Genomic DNA, 6,000 nt, shown 5'->3' with positions numbered 1-6,000 from the left:
CACCTGAAACACACTTTTTTGCTCACCTACACCAGCCTTTCGCAGGCCATTTTCTGTCCACTTCAGGATTGCGGGCCCATTCTCCTTTGCCCAGAGGGGACAAGAACAGCCAAACAGAACATCAAAGCAGCCAGACTGGGCCATGCCAGTTGTTCAACTAGCCCAGGATCCTGTCTCAGGACAGCAGCCAATTTCATTGTCCGGAGGGAATCCTCAGGACAGACAGTTATTAAGTGATCCCTGCAGTCGCTCATTCCCAGCTACTGGAATACACCAGCTAGGGACACCTGCCCTGTCCATCCTGGTTAAATGCCATTCATTGACCTTTCCTGCATTAAATTATCCAGTTCTTTTTTGGACCTTCTTGTAGATTTCACCTTCACAACATCCTCTGGCAAGGAGTTCCACTGGGCACAAAAATGCTTCTTTTGGTCTATTTTCAACTTGGTTACTGATCAGTTTCATTCTGTCAGCCTGGTTCTTGAGTAGGAGAAAAAATAATTTATTTGCTTTCTGCACTCCTGTCGTCATCGCGTAAACCTCTGTCCCGTCGCCCCTTGCTTGTCCCTTTCCCAAGCTGAGAAGAAGTTCCATGAAGGCTGGTGTCCAGCAGCTCCCTACCCCAGTGTGGCTGGCTTTTGGGGACAGCAAGTAGGAAATGGTGAGGAGGGGGAGGGGGCTACTGGAGCCACTTAGCCCCCTGGCTAGCTCTGCCAGTAAAAAGGAAAACAGGGATTTCTCCCAAAACTGGAGAATGTGGGTATCAATCCCACTGCCTCTCACATGCGAAGCGAGTGCTCTACCACTTGAGCTAATTCCCCTGCTGTACAAAGTGTGTCCTTCTTGGAGGCTCTTCCTTCTCCACAGGGACGTCTGCCTTCTAGGTCAGTTAGTCCTGGGAAATGAGAATTCTCCAAAAAGGCCACAAGGGCAACACTAAGGAAGGAGACTCCCTGCAGCAAAGCCATAGGGGAGCTCTGAGATGGCCCCTGTCCTGCAGCCTGTCCCACCTGGTCATTGTCATGGACTCTCTGTGAGGTCACCGCCTCCCAAACTCCATTAGCTAATAAGATGCGGTGCTGCAAAAGCCCCTTGTGATGTCACTGACACAGTCAATCCTTAGGCTGACACTGGGGTGGGCTTGAGTCCAGACAGTTCCCAGCAGACCCCAGTGAGAGTGGAGGGAAGGGCTGGTCCTTGGGGTTGGGGCTGGGGGTTGTTCTGAAAGGCTGCAGGTGCCGTTAGACTCTTTTGTCCCTTCTTGTCTTCTGTCTTCTACTAGTAGTGCTGAGCAACACTCAGGCTGTGTCTACACTGCACTGCTCTTCTGGAAAAACCTGCGCAAATTTCAAAACCCAGTTTCAGTTTGTGTAGCTTTTTCTTCTGCTTTTTTTTGGAAGAGGCTTTTCCAACATTTGGCCTGTGGACACTGGGCAAGTCACACAAGGGAGGCAGCAGGAAGAGCCGGCCCAATGCACCAGCCTCCCAGGGTAGGGAAGGCCAAGCCACAAGCCTCCAGCAGCTGCCTGGCCTGATTCATCTCCCCTTCCCAGACTGGCATTCTCAGCTAACATCACCACCCTCTGTCACATGGGAGTTGGGCTCATCCCAGGAATAGGCTGCTCAGCAGCAGCTGCACTTACCTGGTCACCCAGGGGAAGCAGCAGTAACAGAAGGCCTTGTGTTTCTGCCTGGCTTTGAACCAGGAAACTTTCACATGTTAAGCAAATGTGATAAATACTACACCACAGAAACACACTTGGGTGCTTGTGGAACTTGGATGACTGTTTTGTTACTAGCTTTTTCTAAAAGGGGACTGCACCTTGTGAACACTCCACCTCTTGTTCTCAGGGAAGCCACTAACCTGAGTTGTCAGCTCCTCATTTCCTCACCAGCCCCTTGAGATTTGGAGCTCAAAGCTGGAGCTGCTGTGGAAGGAGGTGAAGCTACAGAAGCTGACAGGGGACAATCAGCGGGCGGAGGGTTATTTTTTCTCCTTCCTGGGCTGATGTGGCTAGAACTGAGGAGAAGAAAATCCTCTTCCCTTCTCCTCAGAAGATGGAAATTGCAGTTGGTTCTCTCTCTGCTTCTACTAAAGCTGGACCCCAGGACTAGACTTTTCTTTCTAAAACCCTGGTGAAAGCAGAGAGTGAATTGCTTGTAGACTGAGACTTAAAGAAAGTCATTGCCCAGCATAAGGCTTGAAGCTATGACTCTGAGATTAAGAGCCTTATGTTGTTCTGCTAACTGAGCTAGCCGGGCTATAACAAGTATTTTCATACCCCATCACAGAGTAGCAGGAGCCTAGTGTTCTCAACTGCCTGACTTGGCTCTTGCCTCCAGTGGGGGATTCTGATCTGTGGGGAGGTTTGAGCTCAAATCCCCCTCCTGACACACCCACTTCTTTCCCCACAAGGAGCGGCCCCATTTCCATCTCTCCAGGGACAGGAGAAGGGGCCAGTTTCAGGATTTCTTGCGCAAGAACCTCCCCATGTAGACCTAGCCCTGCAGTCAGAGTTTGAAGGCTGTACCAAGTGGCCAGGAATGACATCCCTTGTTTCAGTATTTTTCTTCTATACAATTATCAAGCTATATTTAGCTAAGCTGTTTGTGAATAACTGGCGGGTACCACAGTAGCCCACATCCGCACAAGCGCAAACGACCTCACTAGTGGTGCACATTATGAAACTCACTCCACCCATGGATGGAAAATCTCAGAGGGAACACGGCCTCCCTGCCCATCTTCTTCCCTGCATTGGCAGCCACAGTCCCGTTCAGCCACTGGGACACCCCGGGAAGAGAGGCAGGAATGGGGCCAAGTGCAAGGCAGGCTGAGGGGGGCAGGCAAAGCTCATCTTGCCTTGCAGGTCCACTGGCAGCAGCATCTCTCTTGTATTCCGCTGAGAGAAAAATATGCCTGAGAGAAACATGGGCCTCAGAAAGCTTGCAGCAGTTGCCAAAGTAGCTCAGGTGGGAGAGCGTTAGACTGAAGATCTAAAGGTCCCTGGTTCAATCCCGGGCTTTGGCAGAAGCCTTAGTCAATACGGCTTAGTCTCTTTTGGCATCTCTCCATCTCTGGCAGGCCAGTATCTGCAGTCAGAGTTCAAAGGCTGTATCAAGAGGCTGGGAATGACATAATAAAGTTGATGATATTTCAGGGTTAGAAATGGGAGAGGGGATTTCATGTCACCTCAGAGATTGTTGACACAGTAGAACAGGGCTCTTGGCTTCAGCTGCTCCCAGCCTTGCGTCTCTGTTTTTAATTCCATTTTAGTTTCATTCCCAGAAATGAACATTAACAGAGCCTGCCTCCGACTAAATCTGAGGCTTCCCCATACTGAGGACACACTATTTCTATTTTCTTAGACTGGAAGTTATTATGCTGATTTAAGCAATTTCAAAATAGTTTCCAAGTATACACATGCCCTTATAGTCCTGGTCTTCACAACATCCTCTGGCAAGGAGTTCCACAGGTTGACTGTGCATTGTGTGAAGAAATTGTTCCTTCTGTTTGTTTTAAACCTGCTAATATCATGGCGCATCCCGGCTGTGTCTACACTGGGCCACTTATTCCGGAAAATCAGCCGCTTTTCCGGAATAAGCTGTGAGCTGTCTACACTGGCCCTTGAATTTCTGGAAAAGCAACGACTCTCTACTGTACAAAATCAGCCACTATTCCGGAAAAGCTACGCTGCTCCCGCTCGGGCATAAGTCCTGATTCCGGAACACTGTTCCGGAAAAGGGCCAGTGTAGACAGCCCAGTAGTCTTTTCCGGAAAAAATCCCCGATCGCAAAAATGACGATCGGAGCTCTTTTCCAGAAAAGCGCATCTACATTGGCCACAGATGCTTTTCTGGAAAAAGGGCTTTTCCAGAAAAGCAGCCTGCCAATGTAGACGCTCTTTTTCCGGAAATACTTATAACGAAATCTATTCTGTTTTAAGCATTTCCGGAAAAGGGTGCCAGTGTAGACACAGCCCCTTAGTTCTTCTATTATGGGAACAAGAAAAATACCTTTGCTTATTTACAGTCTCAAAACAGCCATGATTTATAGACCTCTATTTTATTTCCACTCTGTCTCCATCTTTCTAAGATGAAAAGTCCCAATCTCTCTTCATGTGGCAGCTGATCCAAACCTTTCATCATTTTTGTTGTGCTTGTCTGAAGTTTCCAATGCCAAGGTATGGGTTTTGGGTGGGGGGGGGGGGGGGGCGGTAAGGCAACCACATTTCCAGTCAGTGCTCAAGTTGTGGGCACAGCCTGGATTTACAGAGATGTAATATGATAGTCACTGTCTTATTGTCAAGGCCTTTACAAATAATTTCTAACATCCCATTTGTGGCTCTACGTGGAGAGGATATTTTTAGAGAGCTCTCCAGCTGTGACTTGTTGTAGGCAGATTTGTTTCCATTTAGTATGTGTGTTACTAATTGTTTATACTAATTATACGGGTTAATTGCCAGACTCAGAGCTCACAGCAATTTTCCATGAAAAGGTGTTTTCCCCTCCCCATCATGGTGCTGGAAAAAGAGTTAGTAACAGAATAGTTAGCCAAGTTTAAGCACTTTTGTGGCTTTCTGTGGGGTAGTGGGTATGATGTTTACCTCACATGCAAAAGGTCCTTGGTTCACAGCCAGGTGGAAACAGAGTGTCTGCTTTCATTGCAGCTCCCCTTGGTGACCAGGAAAGCGCAGCTCCTGCTGCCCAACCTGTGCCTGGGAGGCTAGGTATGGGGTCAGCTCTTCCTGCTGGCCCAAGGAGGAAGCAAGGCAGGAATGGAAGCCAAGCTGAGGGAGGCAGACCAGAATCTCTGGGATTCAGGGGTTGAGGAGAATTCCCCCCCCCCTGCTGCCCCTTGTTCTGCCAAATCCTGTGGGGTGGGGCTGGCTGTGGGGAGGCAGAGTCCTGTGTCTGTCTCAGGGTGTCCCAGGGATGCTCCTTGCTGCCCAGGAGAAGAAGGGGGCTCTGGGTGGAAAGAAAACAAGCAAAGCTGGTCCCAGTGGGCATGAGCTGGTGCTCCAGTTGAGCCCAGCTGAGGGAGTGGTGGTTGGTGTAGGTCCCATGGTGTAAGGAACAGCCCTTAGGCCTGGGGAGTCCTGCAAGCTGAGCTCAGATCTCATTGGGACCTGCCACTGTTTGGCTGCAGAACCCTTCCACTTCCACTGCTTTGTCTTCCTTCCCCTTAGGTTCATGAGACCGTTTCTTACCTCACGCTGGGTGTCTGCTGCTCAGTGGGTGGCTGGGATGTGCTGGGACCCTGGGCTTGCAGGATGCTGAGGTTTCATGTTTCTTGCTGCTGCCCCTGATGCCCTCTTGTTTGGTCCCAGCAGGTGCCAGGCTCTGCCTCTTGCCCCCGTGGTGCTCAAGGGAATGCGCATCAGGCCAGGCTGACTGGCCAAGGAACAGCAGGAGCCCTGTCCCAGGAGGGGAAGGAGGGGCCAGTGTGTGAGGGCGTCACCCAGACAGGCAGCCCCAGGCTGGGAGGACAGAGCTGCCCCACATCTCTAGCGCTCCTGAGGCCCAGGGGGTCCCAGCACAGACACAAGAGCAGCAGCCTTGGCCAATGGTCCCAGGTTTGCAGGGACCGTCCCTGGCTCCCCGCTCAGACTGGCCAGGGGAGCACGCTGGTGCTAACAACATGCTCAAGTGGCGCCATGTTCCAGCCAGGCCGACAGGGAGCGTTTCTTGTGGTGCCACCTGATGCCCATGAATGTGGCTGTTGCACCCGCCCCCCTGCTTTTCCCCTGGCCCCCGTGGGGTTGACAGGAAAGAGGCCCAGGGCCAGGCAGGAACCAGGGGAAAGCAGGAGGCAGGAAGAGCCTCAGACTGGAGCCCAGATCCCCTTTCCTCCTCTGGGCACCTTGAGCACAGAGGGGTTGGTGCTGACAGCTCCAAGGGAAGGCTCAGAAGCCACAGAGCAACCGAGGCAGGACAAGAGGGGGGCAGGCCAGGCTAGATCCAGGGGAAAGCAGGAGGCAGAGAAACACCCAGGGCCCAGACG

At 51.3% G+C, this 6,000-nt stretch overlaps 1 non-coding gene across 1 annotated transcript; it reads left to right on the top strand.

The window, feature by feature from the left end:
• Positions 1-2,955: 2,955 nt before the first annotated feature.
• Positions 2,956-3,028, top strand: TRNAF-GAA (transfer RNA phenylalanine (anticodon GAA)). Its single transcript has one exon. It is a non-coding gene; the product is annotated as a tRNA-Phe (tRNA).
• The last annotated feature ends 2,972 nt before the right edge of the window (positions 3,029-6,000 follow it).

This window comes from Pelodiscus sinensis, chromosome 19 (assembly GCF_052426305.1).
Source record: "Pelodiscus sinensis isolate ZL-2025 chromosome 19, ASM5242630v1, whole genome shotgun sequence".
NCBI classification, from domain to species: domain Eukaryota; kingdom Metazoa; phylum Chordata; order Testudines; family Trionychidae; genus Pelodiscus; species Pelodiscus sinensis.
The sequence above is the reverse complement of the archived record's forward strand: the minus strand, read 5'-3'. Positions and strand labels throughout refer to the sequence as shown.